Raw genomic sequence first — 21,971 nt, forward strand, 5'->3', positions numbered from 1 at the left:
TTTGTTTGTCAAGTGTGGTTAGGCATGTCTTATCAATATTCCTGAACATTTACTGTTTGACAAGGTTAACAGTTGAGTGTATGCAGTATTAATTTTATCCATAAAACCAGTAGTGCAGACTTTTATTGGTACTTTTTCAAATAATGGAGCACTCAGTTTTACCAAAAAATTTACCCCAAATTAAACTACAGCTTTATACTTTAATGCTCCGTGACTTGTTTAAAATACGAAAGGACTGGTTTTCTTTCATGTCAGTGTAAGATGACTACAAATCTTTTACAGTTCGCAAAAGGTGAGTCTCAGCAGCACAGATTGTCACGTTAGGAGCTCGCAGTGCCTCAAGGGTGAAGCATTTGTGCTTCTAGGCATATTACACAAACGTTAATGTATTAACAAACATTTGGTTAAAGAAATAGGGATTAAATATAAAAAATAAACATTGCTCAGATTTGCAGATTGTATTTAATGGCAGTATATGTTTACCTTAAAAGTGTTATTTATAATGTGCATTGGGTTCTGCCTTTGTTTTTATTTTCTTTAGATTTTAATTTCTAAGGACTGACAGGTGTCGGTAGGAAAGATCGGTTTGATTCTAGTTAGTGGGGTATTCTGCAATGGACTGTCATCCTGTCCAGGGTGTACCCTGCCTTTGTTCTGGGATAGTCTCCGACTCCCCCACGACCCCGAACTGGACGAAGAGATTAGAAAATTGATGGCTAGTTGCATATTAATGAAGTGAAGTCCCCATAAAGACTGGGGTTTTGAAGGACAGATGTTGGAGCTCAGTGCCAGAAATTAATATGATAAGTAAAAAACAATGCAGGAATGAGATTGAAAGCAGGTTGTGTAGCTTCAGGATTTCAGCGTTCAGGATGTGAGAAATATGAACTACGTTTTTAACCCACTACCCAATGTCTGGGCTCTTAATTAATATGTAGTTTGTGTACAGATGATTCAGTCTGAGCACCACTATTGATCTGACCATTCTCTCTATGGTCTCATAATGACTGGCTTTGTACTTGTACTTTTGGCTTTCACTGTTGCAAGAGAGAAATAATATTAACAGCAGAGTATAGTGTTCTGTTTAAGGCAGCATAGCCATAAAGCAAACCTGGATCCTGTGTTTTATTTTTGGCTAGGGTGAATTACTGTGTCTAGTATACATATTCTCTCATGTTCGTGTAGCTCTGTGTTCAGATTGGGTTTTCTAAAGGCATTGTTGTAGGTTCACTGGATGTTACATCGCCCGTTTCAAGAGAAACAAGAACTGGATGCTCTCCTCACTGGTCCCACTCCGTCAGGAGTAGCTCTGCAAGAAAGCCACTGCCAAGGTGGATTTAAAATCCTTACAAACATGTTTACTAGATCTATGTTGTCAGATTCATGAATGACAACTCCACACGTTTTTCATTCAAATACTTCTCCTGCAGTGCTCCCTGACACTCAAGTCAATAGAGAATATGTCATCCCAGATCAGTGCAATAGGGGGATTTTTTTTTACTTCTTACACTTTATGATTTTTGACATATATGTAATGTATGAAAATGTTTAAAATTCTCCAGAAAGCTGTTACATTGACAAGCACAGTGATTAAAAATAACAATAAATAGTAATGTTTTAACCACTATGATATGTATAAACTCTTTAAGGGTTTAGATACTTAGCACAGTCTCTTTTAAAGATATCAGTATATTCCACGAAAGCCCCAACTCATATGTCTATTTCTGTGTTTTGAATTTCAGGAATGTTTTCCAACAGGGCTACTAACCAAACACTGCCTGCTTGCCTTTGGTTGAATTGATGTAAATGGGGTGGTAGTCTAAAAATATAAGCTATTCCTTGACAACAACATCTTTAAGGCATTAGCCTTTACTGTGGTGTAGAGAAAACATCAGATAACGATGAGAATGTCCAACTCTGACAAAACCAAAGGAACTAAACCGTTATAGTCTTGAACAGAAAAGATGAATTTTCAAAATCCTTGATGAAAACCCAGCAGACTTCTTCATAATAAGCAATGAAACACGAATCAGAGGACACCAGTGGAAACAACTTTAATATACAGTTTAAACTGAGAACAGGGGACACTTCACTACTCAAAGGGTTGTAAGAGCATGGAACAAGCTGCCCAGTCATGTTGTTGAAACCTATAACCTGGTTTTCCTTAAGAAACGGTTGATTAAGATCTTTGGATACTGTCCCGATTTATACCAAATACCAGGCAAAACCTCCCACCAACTCTTCTTTACAAACAAACCTGTGCTGAAGATTAATTTGAAAGTCTTAGAATCCTGCCCCCAGGTGCTGGGATCAGGGGGACATGCATCACAACATCATACAGTGTTCGGGTAACCCCTTTACCCGTTTCTTCGCCTTAAACCTCTCTCCACTGGATCTCACTAGAAGACTTCTAACACTCATTTAGGCTCAGTCCCAGCACAACCACTACTGACTACAGAGAAATAGAATCAGATAAACTTAATGGTCCAAATGGTATCTTCCCATCTGTGGCTTTTCTGGTGCTCTGATTCTTGCTCAAGGCACAATTTTGCAAAGACAAAACTTTCGGGATGTGGTCCTTTATAAAAGCCATTTTCCATTATCTGGAAGCTGAAATTAATAAATACATGTTCTGCTCACCCCCGACTGGAAAGCATTTTTAAAGTTTTGCCTGGTGTATGTTTAAACATTTCAAGTAGCCTTTTTGGTTCAAGATCTTAAATATAGATTCAATATTTATGTGTATTTAATTTCAGAAGCATGTTTGAAAAATTGATCTGTTGAGAACAGAGCTCACTAAAGAAGCATGATGATTTTTTCTTGTTTTTTGGAGGTTTTTCATTTGTTTTGGGTCCTTAGGGAGAAAAGTATGCAGTGAAAGAGAGCTCACAACATGAGATAAAGTTACAGCTCTTTTTAGATGACACAATAGTTGCAACTGGTTCTACCTGACAGAGGTCATGAATAAATAAAGCAGCATTCCAATTCAGACCCGAGTCCTATCAATAGACAGAATAGAGAAGAATAGAAGACCTGGCAGCAAAAGTCAGTGTAAACGGAATACCTGAATATGGAGGGTGAATTTTACTTTATTACACCACCTCAGCATGCTTCTGTGTGCTTTTTGTAAGTATTGGATTTTTGAATTGCCACCTGCACCACTGCTTAATTTATTGAATTCTTCAGTTTTCTCTGTCAAATTTGAAAATAAAATGTAATATGGCTATTTCTAGAAGGCAAGGCAGCTGCTGGACAGAAAAAAATCGAATTTTGTATTTATTCTTTATTCTGTTCCACCAGATGCAAGTGACTGTAAACATACAGTTTTGGAACATTTGAACAGGGAATGAAAAAAAAAGTTAAAGCATGCTATTTAAAAGCAGCTTGATATTTGTCGTGGAACTAACCTTTTTGTGGTTTCCCCGTTATCATATTTTAATTATAGGCAAGAATGCCAGTACTTTTATCATCAGGATATTTATTATTAACAAACTGATAAAATGTTGTGGTATAAAAAAAGACTATACAGTAGGATTAAGCTGAATGGGTTGTATTGATTTAAAACTCGGAAGAAGCCAAACAAAGAACAAAGAACAAAATAGAATCATTGACTCCGTTTATAAACAATACAAACACAGACAGTAATACTAAAAAAATCTCACAGCTGGAGTTTGAGTGCAACCTGTAGTGTGACATTATAATCACATGTTTTCCTTTTGCCTGACTTTATAACCCCTGCTGATCTCCAGCAAACAATGCTTTATCAGCAACATGAACTAAACTGGGATTTCTTAGATGTTATTTATTTTGCACCTAAACCGAATCTTTTTTTCTTTTTTTGCTGTTTAAATTAATTGCTCTCATTTCACCACTGACGGCCATGACCACTCTAATCTTTCCTGTGTTCTCAAAGACGGTTTTCCGAACTCATACATCAGAAAGACTACCGAAACCAAAATTATTCTGCAGCTAGGATCACACCTTCTCCCTTCTCTTAACGACTGACTACTTTTCTTCTAAATTCTCTCTATTCGTTGTAGGTTTCATTTCACTCCTCTCTACACCTATCCTGACTTCACACCTCTTGATTGGCCTCTCTTTCTGTCCCCTGCTCCCACCTCTCGCTCCTCCTCTCTCCCAGCTTTTGTTCTCCCACTACATTACCTTTGCCTACTGCCTTGTCTCTCTCACACCTGAAAAAGGCTCCATGGCCGAAACATTGTTTTCTTTCTTCTTTTTTTCAGCATGGAATAAACCTATTACTTGTTCCTTTGCAGCCTACACATGCTGACGCAGCTACCCAACCTGAACTATCACAAAGCCATGTTCACCAGTGGTCACATATAATAAGTGGGTTCAAAGAATTAAGAAGCTTGTCTTTTCACCTATCCCCCAGCTTGTTTAATACTCTATGGGAAGTAAACAGTGTCGATAGAAGTCTCTTTGTAGCAATAAAGATTTACAGTATAGTAACTGAGGCGACAATTGAATATAAATAGGACTTACAAGTACTTCCCATTGCAAATAGTTTCTTTCTTGTGTTTCTTTGGTGCTGGATTCTACAAGAATATAAAGAGACTGTTTATATACTGTTTATATAACATTTATATAAATGTTTTCCAGGAAAATTGTTTAAAAGTTGCTGTTTTTTATTACAATTGGCTCATAAACCATTGTGCAGATAACACCATATGTTTTTGCATGTGAATAACCCCAATTACGGTAGCTTTATTGCCTTAGTTATCAAGTTTGTTTGTTGAAATATGTTCAGGATGAGCCATGGTTGGGTAGATAAACACGATCATAAACCTTCTCCACAGGACCATGGGTGGGTGGATCACCTTGCTTTTGGTACTGAAAAAGTTCAAGAGCTCACTCCTCATTTTTCTTTTTTTGTCCCCCAGCAGCTGAAAAATGAGGCTCAGCTCCCGCAGCTCCCAGCTGAAACAGTAAAAAAAGTTCATGGGGTCCAGCTTTTAGGAGAAAAGAGCAGAGCCTTTAAGTCTGAAGCAGCAGATCTGAACCAAGAGAGGAAACAATATAAATTACTGGTGAGTCATTTCAAATTGTTTTAATCTTATATTTTAAGTATAGTTGGGCTTTCATGGTCAGTGCTCTTCAAACTGAACAGTTGCTTTGGTTTTGTTGAAACAGCAGTTTCATAACTTGTGAAAAGTGCCACAGTACTGTGTTTGTATTTTGGATTGTGTTCGATTTGTAAATCTGAATGGTGCTGCCTGAAGAATATCAAATAAAAAGACGTCGGAGATCTGCAAGAATTTTAATTGCTAGAAAGATCAAAATGGGTTTCAAACCTTTACATCCGTGTAGGAGGTGACAGCATTTTGGAAGTCAAGGGTTGCCTTTTGACAGTTAATGAAAAAGATAACCAGTTGCAAAATGAAAGGTGCTGTTTCGTAAGGGTATACAGAGCGGGGATAACGCATAACAAGCCTTTGAGACTAATGTATTCCTCAGCTCTGTGGGCTATAGTAAGTCTAAAAAAACCTAAGAGGATATTCTAGAAATACAGTAGAATGCTATTTAAAAGCTTAATGTATTTTCATATTTGGTAGTACTATTGTACTGTAGAACCATTTGTCTACTATTAGTACAGAGTGATTTCCACAAATCACTTGTAGTAACAGCAGATCTTCACCTGTCGCTTCTATGAGAAGCATAAATGTACAGTATATACTTTTACTCCAGCTAAATGTTTTTCTTAATATGGGCTTCACTCTTGTCCTAGGTATGTTACTGAGCAGTGATCAAGCAATGCAGTAAAGCAGTAGAAACATCAGACAAGCAAGTTCTTTATAATCCTCATAACAGTAGCGTTCTACCACTCTAGCCTGATCCTGTCAAATCCCAGAAGCCAAGGAAGGTTGTGGCTGGACAGGACTTTGATGGGGGCAGTCAGGTTGCTGGTTCAAGGCCCTGTAGGTGACTCTTGTCTCTCTGGACCACAGTTTCCAGACCAGTGCCCCCATGGGGTGATCAGAGAACTGGTGCTGTAGGCAGTGGAAACATCTGGACAAGACATGAACTTGAAGTCCTGCCTGCTTGGTCTTTAAAGATCCAAAAGGAGTTTGATTCCTTATGTCCTGGCTTCTCCGTAATTCACCTTGTAAAGGAACATCTCTTTCCACAATCAGCTGTGCACTGGGGTTGCTGGCACAGAATGGCTGCCACACTTCCTCCTGGTGGGTGTGCCCTTCAATGGAAGATGAGATGGATCCTTTCTGATGTGTAGATAACTTTGGGATCCTTTGGGATGCAATCTCTGTAGAAGTGCAGTTCATTACATTTGACTAATTACTGTTTTCTAGCATTTTATATGAAGGGAAGCTCCTCAAAAGCAATGATGTACTGCATTGTCCAGTGTGTGCTCTAATAGTTCAAATATTTTGTTTATGTTTAGATCTTTAATTCAATCATCTGTACATCTGAGCAATGTGCTTAATAGTCTTTGTAGTCAAGTACTACTTGGAAATCTAGGAAAGTCTTCAGAATGCATGGCATATGTCAGCCCCTCTTCTTTCTGCTATATAGGAGTCTGTCTTACTGTAGAACTCCCTGAGAATCTTAATTCTCCCATTAGTACTTTTAAATGAGTGCAGCCAAGTTCTGATTATGAGACAATTATCATCCTCTCCCATAATACCAAGCAGTGAGGGCTCTTCCTCTGTCCAGTTTGGTAGAGAAAGATATTGACTAGGAATGAAATTCTCAGCTCTGCCTGACAGCTTAAGCAAAGAGCAGAGAGAACACTAGTAAGTAAAATGCATGTGTTTAATTTAATTTACAGTCCTTGTCTTGTCATTTCACAGTGCTATTCTTTTGCAGTATGCTATTAATGTCATTTAATGATGGACTGCATCATACTCCTTTGAGTATGTCTATTATACTCAAAATGAAGGGAAAATGGCTATTCTTCCTCCATCATGTAATAAAATAGGGGTAGATCTGTTTTATATCATTCGTGTTTTGTTTTTTTGTTTTTCAGAAGGGTGTATTAAGGTTAAACACCCGTATAGTTGAGCTATAAGCAAAGCAAGCTTCAGCAGTTTACTATACCCTGTTCTCAGGCAATATGCATCTGTGGTTGTGATCCACTAAATATTGTTATGCCTTCAGTTACTAACTGCAAAAAAAGTCAGTCGCACTATATCAAACAAAATGATCTCCTGTTCTTTTAAAATCATATTATATTTTATGTTCATAAAAAACAAGACTAAAACATTTTGCCATAGTCTTTATGTTATGTTTACCAGCTATTTTTCTTGCTAAATAAGGCAGTAACTGCACAGCTAAAATGCCACCAGTGGAGATGTATTGGTGAGCCTATAGTGTAAATGGGGTATTTTACTCTTGGGTGGTATATGTTTCAGCACAATAGAAAAAATAGTATTGTTTGTTCAGTTACATTTTTCATGCTGAACAGGCAAATGTGTGATAATTTTCCAGCTGTTTGCCTGTGATTTAACAGGATACACCTGGAACCTTGAAAAAAAATACTCCAGTTTATCATATTCTAGGAAAAAAGAGGTGTGTACATTTTTCTTCGGTTCTTGGTTTATCCCAGGTAGCCTTTTCTAAAAACATTTCCTCTTCCAGGTGAAGAGGGAACTGGCAAATACTCTGGCAGGAAATGTAGTGAAGTTTGCTTTTGATACATTATTTGGATGCCATTAGATGCCATTAGAGTTGCTCAGGGAATAGGTTTGGCCTTGGAGTAGCAACCTCAGCCCATGGGCAAGGCTCTGTCATAATTTTACTTCTTTGTGAGTATAATTGTCCCATATGTATACAACAGTATTCTATCTGGTAAAGTCAAGGTTTAAACAGTTAAACAGATATTTCATTTTCTGGGTGGTGGGAGAATTGAATCCAAAATGATTCTATCATTCTCTGTGCATTCTGTGCAAAAAATAAATTACTGAAAAAAGGCAAAAATGTACAATTATTTGTCTTATCAAAGTTTTCCTCTTAATCAGTAGTTCCCAACCATAATCCTGGAGGTCCAGCTAAGCTCCTAAATTCTCAGAGCCAATTCATGATTAATTGCTTAGCTTGCTTAGACTTTTATTGAACTTGTTTCTTCAGTAATTCAGTGATAGAGTGTCAAAAATATCCTATTTAAGAGTACTGTTTCTAACAACTTCAGCATACAGTCTCTGATGCAGTCTCTCCACAATTTGTCAGCCATTATTTCTGACTAAAAAGCTCTTGATGGTTGGCCAATTGATGATGAACAGACACGGGTGGGAATGACACTGCAACAGATGCACCCACAGTGAGCTCTTTATCCTTCCTTTCGTAAGAGGTTCAGTTGGGTTCAGTACAGGCAGCGCACTTGACTGACGGGAGTTCTGAAACTCAGAAACTGTTAGTGTCGATTACCCAGATCTTTTAAGAGCCAAAAGGAAATTTACTTTGCTGGAGCAAATACCAGAATAACAGAACTACTGCTCTATACTCTTATGTCTGTTTCTCGATCGTTCTATTTTGCCTACCTAGCTGAAAGTTTCAGAACAATGTTTTGGAAAAGACATTATTTTTGGATGTTAGCAAAACAATGACAGACTGAAAAATAATGAGTTGTCATACTGCATCAGTTTAACCTAACAGAGTAATATTTCCTTTGTTTGTTCCATTACTCATAATGTGACAACACGGGTACAGAAGAGTATGCTGCAAAGCTGTAACGTTTTACCTGTTAGTTGCTAGGAGACCATGACATGGCAAATGTGATTGTTCCAATGTCATTAAGTTGTGCTGTTTTGCAGTGTGTGCAGTAAACAGATCAGTGTTTTGTTTTTAAAAAAGATCAATTGCATGCACCTGATAAAGGGTCTAGCAGAATTATAATGACATCCTCACCTGACAGTGCAGCATTGTTTTAGGTAACCGTTGGAACTGTTGTCATAGTAACAGCAATAACCAACATGCTTGTGTGTTAAGAAGAATGAAGTAACAATAGAAAATTGACAGACTACAATGTTTTTTTCTTTTATAAAATATAATTGTTTTTTTTATATTTTTTGCATATTATAATATTAATGACCCAGATTAATATTGTTTTAATTATGTATTTATTCCAAAGATGCACACAGATCTCTGTAATATATAAGTAACCATACAGGTCAATCCATCTTTCTTAAATACTTTTAAAGTATTTCCCCTAATGTTTTCCCCTTGTGTTTTGAATTATGTTTCCTATTCAATTACAATAGACTGCTTGATTAATAAAAAACCTTAGTAGTATGGACAAATGTCTTTGATGGGCCCACTAAAATATTGTTTTTTTGTATTAGATCATTTACTTACATATATTTATTTAGGTGAGTTTGTTTTAGAAAATGTCTTCATATCTGAATTTTTAAAGTCAGAATTTCAGCAGTGAGAGAGAGCTCAATATCTGTAAAGTTTGCAGTGCAGTTAACCATTATCTTGTTGCAGCAATCAACCTACAGTCTTAACCGAAAAACCCAGCAAAAGAACTCCAACAGCAAGTAAAAAATATGATATTCAACATAATGCAATTTTTTCTTATAAAGGTTTTTTTAACTGGGATACTCCCTTTAGGTTGCCTATATTAGACAAATAAATATTATTTGTCTGTTTCAGGAAGTCTAAAGGCTTTATTCTTAATACTATATTTCTATGCTACAATATCTTAAAATACAAAGCATTTAACACAGTTATTTCACGTGTCTGGGTGGTGGGAGAAATGCAACCGAAATGATTCTATCATGCTCTGTGCATTCTGCTCAGCATTCTGGGTTTGTGCCTGTAAGTCATGCAAAATAGTTAAACCATCATTAAAGCTACCAGGCTGCTGAAGCTGTGAGTAAAATGCTAAGCTGATGATGGACTCATCTGCAGGCCAGCTGTGCTACAGAACAGTGACCTTCAAAATCAGTGGTCCTGTGAGAGATAAAATCCTGAAGGAAAACAGTTAGTCGTGCAGACCAGTGTCCCTTTCATTGTCTGTACTGTGCCTGTTTTGTATAAAAAATGCAGCAAAGAATAATTCTATCATCTACAGTTCATAACTACTGTGCAAAACAAGCATGAATGGGTGGTTTTGTTTTTATTAATATTTTCTGCAGCGTCACAGTGTTCATCTCATGAGAGCTGTAAATTAATGAAAATAATGCAAAAGAAGAGAATTATGGATGACAGCTGGCAAAAATGCATCATGTTCATTTTTAATTAGCTCTTAAGAAGTATTGCAAAGCACAAGACGAATACAGAATCAATTTTCCTTCTTTACTAACCTTTGTCTGTGTATAATTAAACATCAGGATCAATTCAAAAACTGTTACCTGCCTCTATTATGTATAATTTTATTATGCATAATTATGACTTGCATGTAATACATAGAACCTTTTTCAATGGTAGAACACAAAACAAGTTCTGCTTTCCTGGTTTGTCAAAGCTTCAGGGTCTATATGCTGTCTGTCTGAACTATCCTGCGGTAATAATTATTTAGCTCAAATTATTTTGTGTTTTTAAGCAGAACAGTTTAAAGAAAGAACTTAGGCTATGCATGTGCTCAAGCCATGTGAGGAGGCTTGTTTTGTTATTCGAATTAGGGACTGCAGTGTAGAGTACTGGTTACGGTTTTGCACTTGGACGTTTTTTCCTATCTCTAACCCCCCATCTTTGGAGGACAACATTTGTTTTGATACTATCTCTCTCTCTCTCTCTCAAAATTTCTCTTACAATATTTTTGTGTCTCTGGTGCCATTCAAGCAAGCCTCTAATGGGTCCCATACATGTTTAAATTCATTAATTTGCACCTCCAAGGCAAGGGAAAGTTTACCTATTTAATCTGTAACACAGCTTCATTAATCATGTCTGTGTGTGTTGGTCCTAGGGTATTCAACAGGTTTCGCAGAATTATTTTTTGGCAATAATATGGATACAGAGTTGATATTTTAAACCTTGATAAATCTCAAAGTGTAAGGATGCAAGGAGTCACAGTGCAGTTCAGTGAAGATTTTAGATGAGCTTTCATTTGTGACAGAAAAATGCCATTTCCAGAGGGCACTGGGGGAAGATGCACAAAAGGTGCATGCTCCACAGAGTCCTGAATTCCAGCAGTCTTACAGGGAGTTTTACATTCCAGCTACAGCCACGGTCACCCTACAGTACATTATTATCATGTGTGGGTGATACTTCCATATTGGAATCATAGAAAATACTTCCACTTATGGCACAGTGGCTGTTTCTGATCATGTTATTACCACCTTTCAGTTATTCCTGGGATGTCACGTACAACAGTTATTTCTGACCAGTCTTAGACAGCAGGTTTCTGTTTAAAATGCACTCCACTCAAGCCAGAATACAAGTAATAGGAGGAGTTAAAGGAATTGAAATAATTTAGTATTTGAGTGGTGGTCCAAATGGACTAAATGTCTTGACAATCCCTTAGTAAACATATTAATGATCGATCAAATAAATTACATTTTACATAGATCCCAGGCACTGCTGTTGAGCCAGGTACTTCACCCCACATATCAGGCTATTTGATCAGCACAGTAGTGATCAAAATGTTTAATCCTGCAACACTTTCTTTCTTATGCAAATGTTATAGCATTTTAAACCCACAATTAAGACAAAATACTGATGCAGCAAAAAAATGATTTCCCCTAAAGGGTTTATCTATTTTTATTACTTCTCTTGAAATACCTTGTCTAATCATTTTCATATTCATATTGCACACAATTTGAAATGCATGAAGGCAGCATTTGTAAAATGTGTTTAGTGGAAGGAGTGTCATTAAAGCAAAGACTGCATTGTCAGACGAGGCTGTTTCCACATGTACAACATTAAGAGCAGCTGTGCAATCAAATTGCCACATGCAAGCCTCCATCAGATAATGTTTACATCTTTTTAATGGAATTAGACCAGTTCGGCATCCACACCACTTGGTTTTTGCAGCTTAAATAATTTGATTATCCCTTGTTTTAATGTGTTGAACGGATTGCTGGCTCCCGACAAGCATTTTTCAAAACTGAATATAGTTGTATCATCACAAGGCAAGCAGCAGTCTCTGATTTTAGGAAGAGTTTGTGCACTTTAATATCATTTAGAAAATGAAATGCCATTGTGGCATTCATAACAAAGGGATAAGTTCCAGGTTCATAAATCCTGTGTAACCATCCCAGGTTTTGTCCAAGCAGGTCTATTTAAGGTTCTTGATAATGTGATTGTTGAAGGACCTCTGTAAACAATACTGAACCTCTTTCACTTTAAATGTACAGCAATGATTATCTTAACCAATCCAGGTGTGTCACCTTTGGTTTCTTTTTCAGCCTAATTTGAATGTGAGAAATTAACTTCATTATTTATTTGGAATTAAGTCATTTAATTCCAATGAAAAACAATGTAATTATCAACCAAATGGACTGTGCCAGATGATAAGTGAGTAAAAGGAAGTGAATCTTCCTGTGGGCTTTATCCAACAGTCTTTTAATTAGTATTACAGGTGCAAATTTCCATAATGACTTTTAAATCTGTAGTTAAACTTCTATGTAAAAGATTATGCCAACAATGTTAAACCTAGAATTTTGCTTAGTTTTCTGTGGCAAAATAGAATTTGTGAAGTGGCTGTTTTTTTCCAAACATTTTTCAAAATGGGAACCTAACAAGTATGACGCTTGATGTATTTGTAAAAACTTTGAGAAAGTAAAAGAAAGGATCAAATATTGATCACATACCTTATTCGTCCTTATAGAGCTCTTTTTTCTCAGACTAAGAACTTTCATTAAGCAGTAAACACTCTGGAGGTAAAATAAAATCTCTATATTGATAGCATTAGTGTTAATATGAATGTAAAAAGCGCCCCTATAAATTCAGATCCAAATTTAGTTTTTTTATGAATATAGATTCCACAGTTTTCCGTTATCATGAAGTGTGGGAACTGTACTAAGCAGTCATGGGGTTAATCTGTAGCTTTAATTCTATGCCAGCGGCCTTGATGCAATAGGGCTCTTTGATTTATATATTCATCCATATGCTAGAAATGTAGATATACAGTATGTATACTGACTACACAGTCTGTGTGTTTAAAACAAAATTCGGTGCCAGTGTATTATATGAAATAACAGCCCTGTTCAATCCCAGCCCACTAGCCAGTGGGGATAATAGAAGGACTTTGCTGCTGAGTACTCAGTGTCTTGGCAGCTGATTGCATTAGAAAGCCAGGGCAGCCTGGCTCTGTGGTGCCTTGGAACCAGTCAGTGCTTCACGAAGGATGCAGACTGTCTCAACACAAATCTGATTAAGTCATTAGCACGACACCTACAGAGACATCAAATATATCTCGAATTCAAAGCACAGCCTTTGCCATTCAAGACCAGAAGGGGCGGATGCGATGATGAACAAGGTTCTGAATCTGCAGTTTTTAGGGAAAGGAGGAAACAGTTTAGTATTTAGCATTCCCTCTTTCTGCTAATAAAATTTGATGCTTATGGGGTGAAGTGACTGCAAAGAAAAAAAAAGAGATTATATAAAGGGATGTGTGAAAAAAATGTTATTTATTAATAACCACCAACATACTTTATTAATGTGCGTTTAACTGTATGATTCACGTCTTAACTGCGGGGAGTTCTTTTACCCTCCATCAGTGTATACATTGATTATTAGCCTCTAAGGCTATGTCTCTAATTATGGCATGCATAATATTTTAAACATTCCCAGTCCTGAATGTTTAATTATATGGAACAACTGAAAATGTTAAAGTAAAGTACAAGACTATAAATACAGCTGATCTCAAATGCCAGCATTGTTCATATACTGGAAATATAGTCTCCTTAATTTAAAGTGAATATAGGCCAACAAGTGCATTATTCAAAAGTCCAATTTGTAAAGGAACTACCTTAACTATCAAATTGAAGTTTGTCAGATGGCTCTATGTAAATGGCAATTCCATGTTATTCTTATGTGAATATCTTATCCTTGTGTACTTGTGTAAAAATCCTTGCAAAGAGGAAATTAACATAGAAGGAAAACATGTTCTTTCTTATTCAATATAAAATATTCATTTACACTGTTGCCAGCCTAGTTTGTAATGTGATCTCTACTAGTGAAAAGTTACGTTCTCACACTGAACCCACCCAGTGAATTGTTTTTACACTCATACTGTTTCTAACATAATATTTCAGGTCTGTAATATTCACCCTTCAGAGTTTGCTCAGGTATAGTACTTAGCAGCTGGGAAGTAACGAGGGAAAGGGCAATACAGTATTTTAAGTAATGACCCCCCCTTGGAAATGAACATAATCTTTTAATTCTAGCTAAATAAGTGCATAGCCAGTGGGAAAAGGACCCATTTAGACAGCATTTGTAAGGCAAGGGTAAAGCTCATTTGAAATGTAGCAGAAGATAAGTGGAATACTATCTTTCCACCTCAGAAACCGGCTATATCATAAGTGCAGGGAGAAAGCATAGTATTTACTGATCAAGCAGATTAGTACATAATAAAGCTAACACCATTAGTGTTTTGGCAGATGTACTTGATTGCAACTGTGAAATCTGGAAACTAAGCACATTGATACATAATGACTCACAGTATATTTTCACATATACAATATGTGATATATATATATATTCACGTCGATGTACCCCCAGAGCATAAAACATAGAAGATGGAAAAACACAAGTGTAGCATCATTAATTTTAAACAAAGTGCATAGTATTTGACAAAAGCTGTGAATTCAGGTCTTGGCTTCTACTCAGAGTTAAGAACAGACATTCAAAAGTTCCTTTTCCTAGTAAGAGGAGCATGCTGTACTTGATTTACATTCTTCCTGCCAAATAATTCTTTCTGCTAAATCAAAGTTATTAAAATTTAAATCTGCTCATGGCCCTGATTTTTTTCTTTTTGAAAGAATGTAGCTTTTAATATTATATATAATATAACTCATTTTATCAAGAGTGTAAAATATTCATTTATTTTTTATAAGCTTGTTAGCAGAGTGATAAATAACTCTGCTTTTTAAGCTGGCTGTCACTTCGCAAAGCACTATTATAAAAAAGGCCACATATAGAGGTTACTATCTCTCTGACTACTTGATTGAATTTATGATGGCTGTTGTCCACATTTTGATGCATCTAATCTTCAGAATATAAAATATAGTTCTGGTCTTTTCTTCTTGGAAATACACATATACAAAGGACTATATTTTAAACACTATTAAAGGAACTGTGGGTGATCAACATTATTTGTCTATTAATTTAAATATTGATTTGAAGGATTATCGAGGCAAAGGTAAAAGGAAAGGTAAAGAAACCTTTTATCCAGTATCAGTATCAATTTCTAGTTAGTGTTCCAAGCTGTAGTCACCTGAATTACCTGAATTAAGTTTTAAGAAATCTAAAATCATAATTCAAGTATGCATTTCTCAGACACAGAGTTTTTTAATGGATTTTAAAATCTCAATCTCAACATCTTGAAGCTCACACCCATAATTCTAAGGATAGTTCTGTCAAGTATTTGTTGTATCTTGAGTATAGGGTTTTCTTACCCTCAAAACATAATTATTTGTTCCAGATTTGGCTTTTATTCTCTCTTTAAGTTTGGTAACAATAAATTGGAAAACAGAATGATTGTCTGCCTAGTATGTAATACAACTGCAGTTTTCTGATTGCAATACATAGCAAGCATACATCAAAACTTTGTGCCATTAAGAAGGTAAGCTGCTATAACTTAGTAATATAATAAATTAAGCAATTAAATTTAACTGTAATATCCTGGCACATGATAGCTAATGATTGTGAGCATTATTATGTCAAGGATGTACCACACCAAAGGTTTTTAACCAACTGGAATTCCCATAATGATACTAAAGATGCTCTAAGCATACTGTGTACTGTATTACTTTTTTTCTTCTCCTTGGTTAGTTATCCAAGAACATAGATATTCCCCAAATAAATTAAGAAGATAATATGCGTCTGCACATCATCTAAGAAGGAATCAAGGCCTAGTGGCACAAAGTAACGAAGGTTAAAGCACAGACATATCTTCATGGCACAATTCTGCTCTGAGGTAAAAGTGGTCTGAACATTTATGGTAAGATAGCAAAAAAGTTGTTCAAAGTTTCAAACCATTAAACTCTCTCTGTGTAATTTGTTTTAGAACCACCAATACTGTACTTATCTAACCACAGTTTCCTCCGTTACTGATAATTAGAAGAATTAGATGGTTTGTAGAGATACTTGTAAAGATACAACTTGTCTCTTCTTGAGTAATTTGAAGATGAGGTTTAGGCTGTTCTGTATAGTGTCAATGTTGGGTAAAAGACAAAAATTGCATATGAATTAACCTTGATAAAGAGGGACTTTTATCTGAAATTATGCATTTGAACCTGAAAATCATGTTCTTTCAATCATAAGAAGCCTAATGTGTTTGCATTCTGGTAAGCCACTTCGCCCCCTGCTACCTCAACACTGATATTGCTAATTAGTATGATTTTCCAATAGAAACACAGATCACATTGTGCTTATATTTCCGGTTTTTTTTTTAGAATTAAGACGATCAAAATTTTGAATTCAAGATTAAGCAATTAGGTTCTTGTCTGGCAGGATAATGTGAGATTTTGAAGTCTGATCTCAAGCAGGAAGGTAGTGTGAGGAACAGTCTGGTTCAGGGCTCCTCTAATCCAATACACTGCGCATTTTTGCTCCACCCAGCTTCATAAGTATTTAATTCATTATCCATGTAATCAACAGAATAATTAAGGTAGTGAATAGTGCAAAAGGCTGCGATGGACTGCATTGGAAGATGAACAGGTAGACATTTTAATTGAACATTTACATATTTTAATATTTATGCGCACAAGTGTTAAAATGATACAGGACGATATGCAGGTAGCTAAATAATACTGAGGAGAAGTTCACTAATGCAAGAGCAAAATGAAACACTGAAGGAAAAATGAAATTCTTGAATCTTTGTTCTCTAAAAACTGACAAAATTGACAGGCAATCATTGTCACTGATTTTGTGACTTAGCTCTGTCTTAAAAAAAACCCGCCTCTGTTCATGTTTAAAAGTTCATCCGAAAAGTATTATTTATAATAACATAAGCTACTGTAAGTAAGAACTGAATTAACCCAGACCTCATTTCCACCCACCTTTAAAACAAAAATAATTTTATTGAAAAAGCCTTTACCATCACCATGATTATTAGAAGTGGCTTAAGGGTCTTTTTTTTAGGGTTGCTAGGGGATGGTGCATTTGCTGAGAGGAGAACAGATGCTGATTTGAATCCTCCACTGAGGGTCAGTATCTCTAAAAGAGTAGTTACATTTAACACCATGCGGGGACTTTGGTTAAGCTTTGAAGAAAGTGAGCTCCTGCTGAGCCACTCTGAGAGCTTCCCAGCGTACCTGATTTTCTCTGAGGTCATCCATCCAAGTGCTCTGTATGTCAAATTTAGATTATCCCCTCAAGTGGCACCCTCACACGGCTGGAGATAGCACGCAACTGATATGTCGTACCCACACAAACTCCTTGTATTTTGTAATGGGGATTCTGGATCTCCTGCAAAATCTTTTGCTTCGTAAAAAAATAAAACAGATAGGTAGAGATGTTTAGATTTTAATCACCTTGCAAAGAAATTGATGATACATTACACTCTGCTTCAAGCTGCGCTGAAGTACTTTTTAAAGCATGGAGTCTGAACCAGAACATATTTTTATTATATAAATAAACTCTGCAGTGTGATAATCTAATGTTATAACATACTGTAGCTTGCTCATTTTGATCAGAATAGCTTTCAAGCACTTTGGTATGACTGTAAAGATAACATGGAAATACACAATCAATATTTAAATGTTTTCTAGTTGTATAGTTAATGACAGGAAAGGGAAAGCTGCACACGCCTGGAAAGGATACTTATTTGTTAGGCTGCATAATTTAATAAGCAAGAATAATCTTGCGGTCATAGAGGATGGTGTTGTTTTACAGTTTTGAATGACTGCGCCCACTGGACAAACATGGCATTGGTATAAGGCAATGGTTACAGCTCCCTTTGGAAAGTCTTCACACCAATGGCCTCACTTGACTTCTGCCTCCATTTCAGAGGTCATTGGTTCCAGTGACAGCTTGTAACAATAAAAAAAATCCACCTGTTTTTTTCAGATGTTTTTGATCCTAAAGTTAATTCTATTTGTGAATTCTGCTGTGCTTCCTAATTACCAATGACAGCAGACAGTTAAACAGAAGCCCAGTTCCAGGTACAGAGTGCAATATTGCACAGTTCTAGACTAGGTATTTAATGAAAAGGATCTCAATCCATAAACTACTTTTACATTATATCAACCTTTCATTTTTTGTCTTCTCTTAAAAATAACTCACAACATTTGTTGAAAATTGAAGTGTTGTCTAAAAATGAATGTGGTAAGTCTGCATTTGACTTTGGATAGCCACAAGAGGCAGTGCATTTTAGATTGCTGTCAGTTATTTTTTAATTGAATTGAAAATGAACATTAAATCTTTCATAATGAAGATAAGGGAATAGAAATTTAAAGTCTTTAATCTGATATAATAAAAAATAAATGAAAGGAAATATAATTAGAGGGAAAGTGGATGGAATTTGCTCTTCTTCACCCTTCACTACAGCAGTGAAGAAGTGCAAACAGCTAGCTATGAAATACCAATTTGCCTCTGCATTTACTTGCCTTCTAGGCCTCTCTTTTCTTTCTCAGAGAGCTGACAGGTTTAAGACAGGCAGCAGGTTTGATGTGATCTGTGACCTTCTCATTTCCTGTAAAGCCTGTTGAGGCCAGCCAGTCGTGTTTCTGGAGGCTGGGATAGGTAGTAGTGGTGGAGAGCTATTTCTCTTATCTTCTCTTGTTATGGCACTATTTCTCTGAGCACTTAGTCCAAAATGAGTCATAGAAGTGTTTCTTAAAGTTTTTCACTGAATGATTTTGATTATATATTAAAAAAGTGACAGCTTTACTTAATTTAATATTAAGATTATTTAATATTAATTTAAATAATCCACCATTTTCTAACGGCTTTATCCAAAATGGGGTCACAGGTAAAACCTAATGGAGTTCTAACAAAAGTTTGGGAGAAATGAAGGCAGCTGAACTAATTAAGCTCATCTGTCGCAATATACATCTAATCCACATATATACAGTACCACATGTCACCCTCTCTTCTTCCTCGCTCGCGTTCACATCTCCACCTCTGCAGCTGCCCCTTGGTCACCTTTTCACCATACATGGGGGTCCCGGCCTCCTCATCCTGTGGCCCTCAGCCAAGTGGGTTAAGCCAAAGTTTTCACTACATTCAATAAATGAACGTAGTCTACTATTACAAAACTTTGGCTGCTGCCTTTCCTCGTGAAAGAGTACTTATATCAATCTTATTAAGAATGTTTCCATTTTTCTTGAAGTAAAAAAAAAATCTCTTTGCGCATACTGTGGTGGTTTGTGATATAACTCACCCAATGCCTTCTAATATCAAAACAGCTAACACCTACAGTCTGTTAATCCTTGTATATTTTACAAGCTGGTAGCTTGATAGCTGGTGCATCTAAATAATTATGTGGCTCTCTAATGTAATGTAAATCAAGTGAAACCACTGCACAACAAAATTATATTACTCCCAAGTCACACTAAAATAAATTACGACTGTGAACTGCCCAGGTCCTGTAAAATAGCATTTTATAATAAAACGTTATTATAAAATATGTATCAGAAGAGTAGTTATGTTTCAGCTGGAGAACTGCATTGAGTTGCTATCAAACCCCCTCTCTCTAAACAGTGTCTATCAGTTTTTTCGGGCTCCTTACTGTGTCTAGTGTCTCCTTTGCCTCTCCCCACAATTAGTGCTTTTTTCTGTAGGGTACTCACGCTGTCACTTAGCTCTCCATTTCTCCCAGCTTTTCTCCTGAAATCAGTTTTAGCAGATATGTCAAGAAGATGTTAGATTCTGACAATTCAATCTGTCATGACTCATCTTCTTTGTGGAGTAAAATCGTTTCATTGCTTTCATAGCGTTCGTACTTCATTTTGCTTTTACTGCCTTAAGTGCTTGCAAATATTTTTAATCATATATTGTCCTTTACAATTTAAAGGCAATGCTGTTTTGCACTATTGTGAGTAATGTGACGTATGTCTGATGGATAATATTATGGATGTGACCTCATGGTGCATTGTACAGTATGTGTACAGTACATTGCAAGTCATGTGCATTGTAAATCTATGCTGTCTTCTTGTTATTGTTTGCAGTTTCCAGCAAAGAAATACAGATCTTTTTTATCTGGTACTAAAATTAATGCTGTTTTTTTCATTTTCTTCAAGAACAGATGACTGTTCAACAAATTTTACAATGTTATTCAATCAAATGAGTGGCATTCGTGTACTAGATCTAAAACAAAGGATTTAGTTACTGACCTGTACTGTGTTTAGTTCATTGACTGGACTGTGTGGTACTCTTCTTGCCTTTTCTTAAGATTATTATAAGTGGTATAAAGATCAGCTTGATTTCTTTGAAGTTTGGAAACGAATGGTGTAACCAGCAAATCCTGTCTAATTTACGAGCAGGAAAGCGTGAAGAATTCTATTTCTTAAATTCTTAAAGTTCCAATCAATACTGTATTTGGTTCCATTTAAACATGTGAATCAATAGCCAAGCAGGAACGCAGTTATTACCTTGCTGCTTGTTATTAATGTGATATGAAATCATTAGGAATGCCGTCTAGCTGACTCAAACAGGATAACAACAACATGCGATGAAAGTGCACGAACAAGGTGACCAATTCAAAGAGAGAACAAGGCATAATTCTAAATGTTCAAAGGAAATCTTAACACGACCTATAGGTACTTGAAGAGGTTATTTCCGTGCCTGCTGTTTTCTAGATTCTGAAGTGGCTAAAGAGGCTGTGAGGAGCTGACAGATAAACTAAAAAGGATTAGCTCCTCTGTGGTTTCATTCTATAGGAAATCATGTAGTTGAATATTTCAACCACCATAGTTTTAGTCATTTAGTGTTAGCAATATGATTTCCTGCTTCTAATTAAGTTGTTATCAGTGGATTGAAATCTTGTCTCTAATAACTGGTAACTAATAAATTGAGACAAAAAGGCATCTGATGTTTAGTGAACAGAAAAACAAAATTATGTGAAACCTAGCACACAGGCTGCAGCATGGCATGCTGTTTATTTTTAGAGATGAAGGTTGTGAATAACCTAATGTAAAGGGATATTATTTAATTACCACAGCGAAAAATGCCTTTTGGTCATGCTATTTTTGGTTTCCCAAGAGAGGAAGGTAAGTATCTAAAGTGCTGAGGTAAATGTGGTATCTCATCACATTTTTAGAGTGGAATTAAATTGAGCATATGTGGGGAACAAAATCCACCCTTTAGCATGTAATATTGACACAGGGGGATGATGATCCCATCAAACTCTCACCAGCGAGGTCCAGGTAATGGTAAAACGAGCCTGCTCTGCTAGTACTGTAAATAAGTAAAAGGAAAGACTGATTCTTCACTGCACCCTCATCCCACGTGGGGGCCATCTCCTTGGCACGTTTCAGGACGTGCCTGACAGAACCATCTGACTGCTGAAAGAATAGAACAGCAGTGATCACTGGAGTTTGTTAACACATGTTCAGGGAAAAAGACAAAACCCAATTGCAGCAGCCTTTTGGTTTGTCGTAGAAAGTTCTGTCCTCCTCATCCAGGCTATCAAACAAAATAAGTTAACACCAAATACACAGTATCAATAACTGCAGTATTGTGCATCAATGTTCGCTCTATTTTACAATTGTAACTATTGTAGCTAATTGTAACTACAATTGTTATTATTTTCCAATTCTCTTACATAGGGTAAAAAGCAGACCTGCACTTGTGACACAGGGACTCATGAATCAGTTTGAAAAAGGAATCTTTCTCAAACTGCACAGTTCTGTTTGCAAGCACAATATATACCTTGGTGAAGTGAA

General features: G+C 36.2%; 1 protein-coding gene and 1 long non-coding RNA gene across 4 annotated transcripts in view; one reads left to right on the top strand and one right to left on the bottom strand.

The window, feature by feature from the left end:
* The first annotated feature begins 4,907 nt into the window (after positions 1 to 4,907).
* rimbp2b (RIMS binding protein 2b) overlaps positions 4,908 to 21,971 on the top strand; it is a 120,088-nt gene continuing 103,024 nt past the window's right edge. For all 3 annotated transcript variants that reach the window (XM_015366315.2, XM_069181999.1, XM_069182006.1), the window contains exon 1: positions 4,908 to 5,051. The gene's annotated coding sequence lies outside the window, so the exon portion shown is untranslated. The remainder of the gene's footprint in view (positions 5,052 to 21,971) is intronic.
* On the bottom strand, positions 4,939 to 8,811 carry LOC107079776 (uncharacterized). Its single transcript, XR_001480692.2, has 3 exons — positions 8,717 to 8,811; positions 6,125 to 6,283; positions 4,939 to 5,018 (listed from the first exon to the last, which is right to left on the bottom strand). It is a non-coding gene; the product is annotated as an uncharacterized lncRNA (long non-coding RNA).

The sequence above is a fragment of the Lepisosteus oculatus genome, chromosome 22, assembly GCF_040954835.1.
Source record: "Lepisosteus oculatus isolate fLepOcu1 chromosome 22, fLepOcu1.hap2, whole genome shotgun sequence".
In the NCBI taxonomy this organism is placed as follows: Eukaryota; Metazoa; Chordata; class Actinopteri; order Semionotiformes; family Lepisosteidae; genus Lepisosteus; species Lepisosteus oculatus.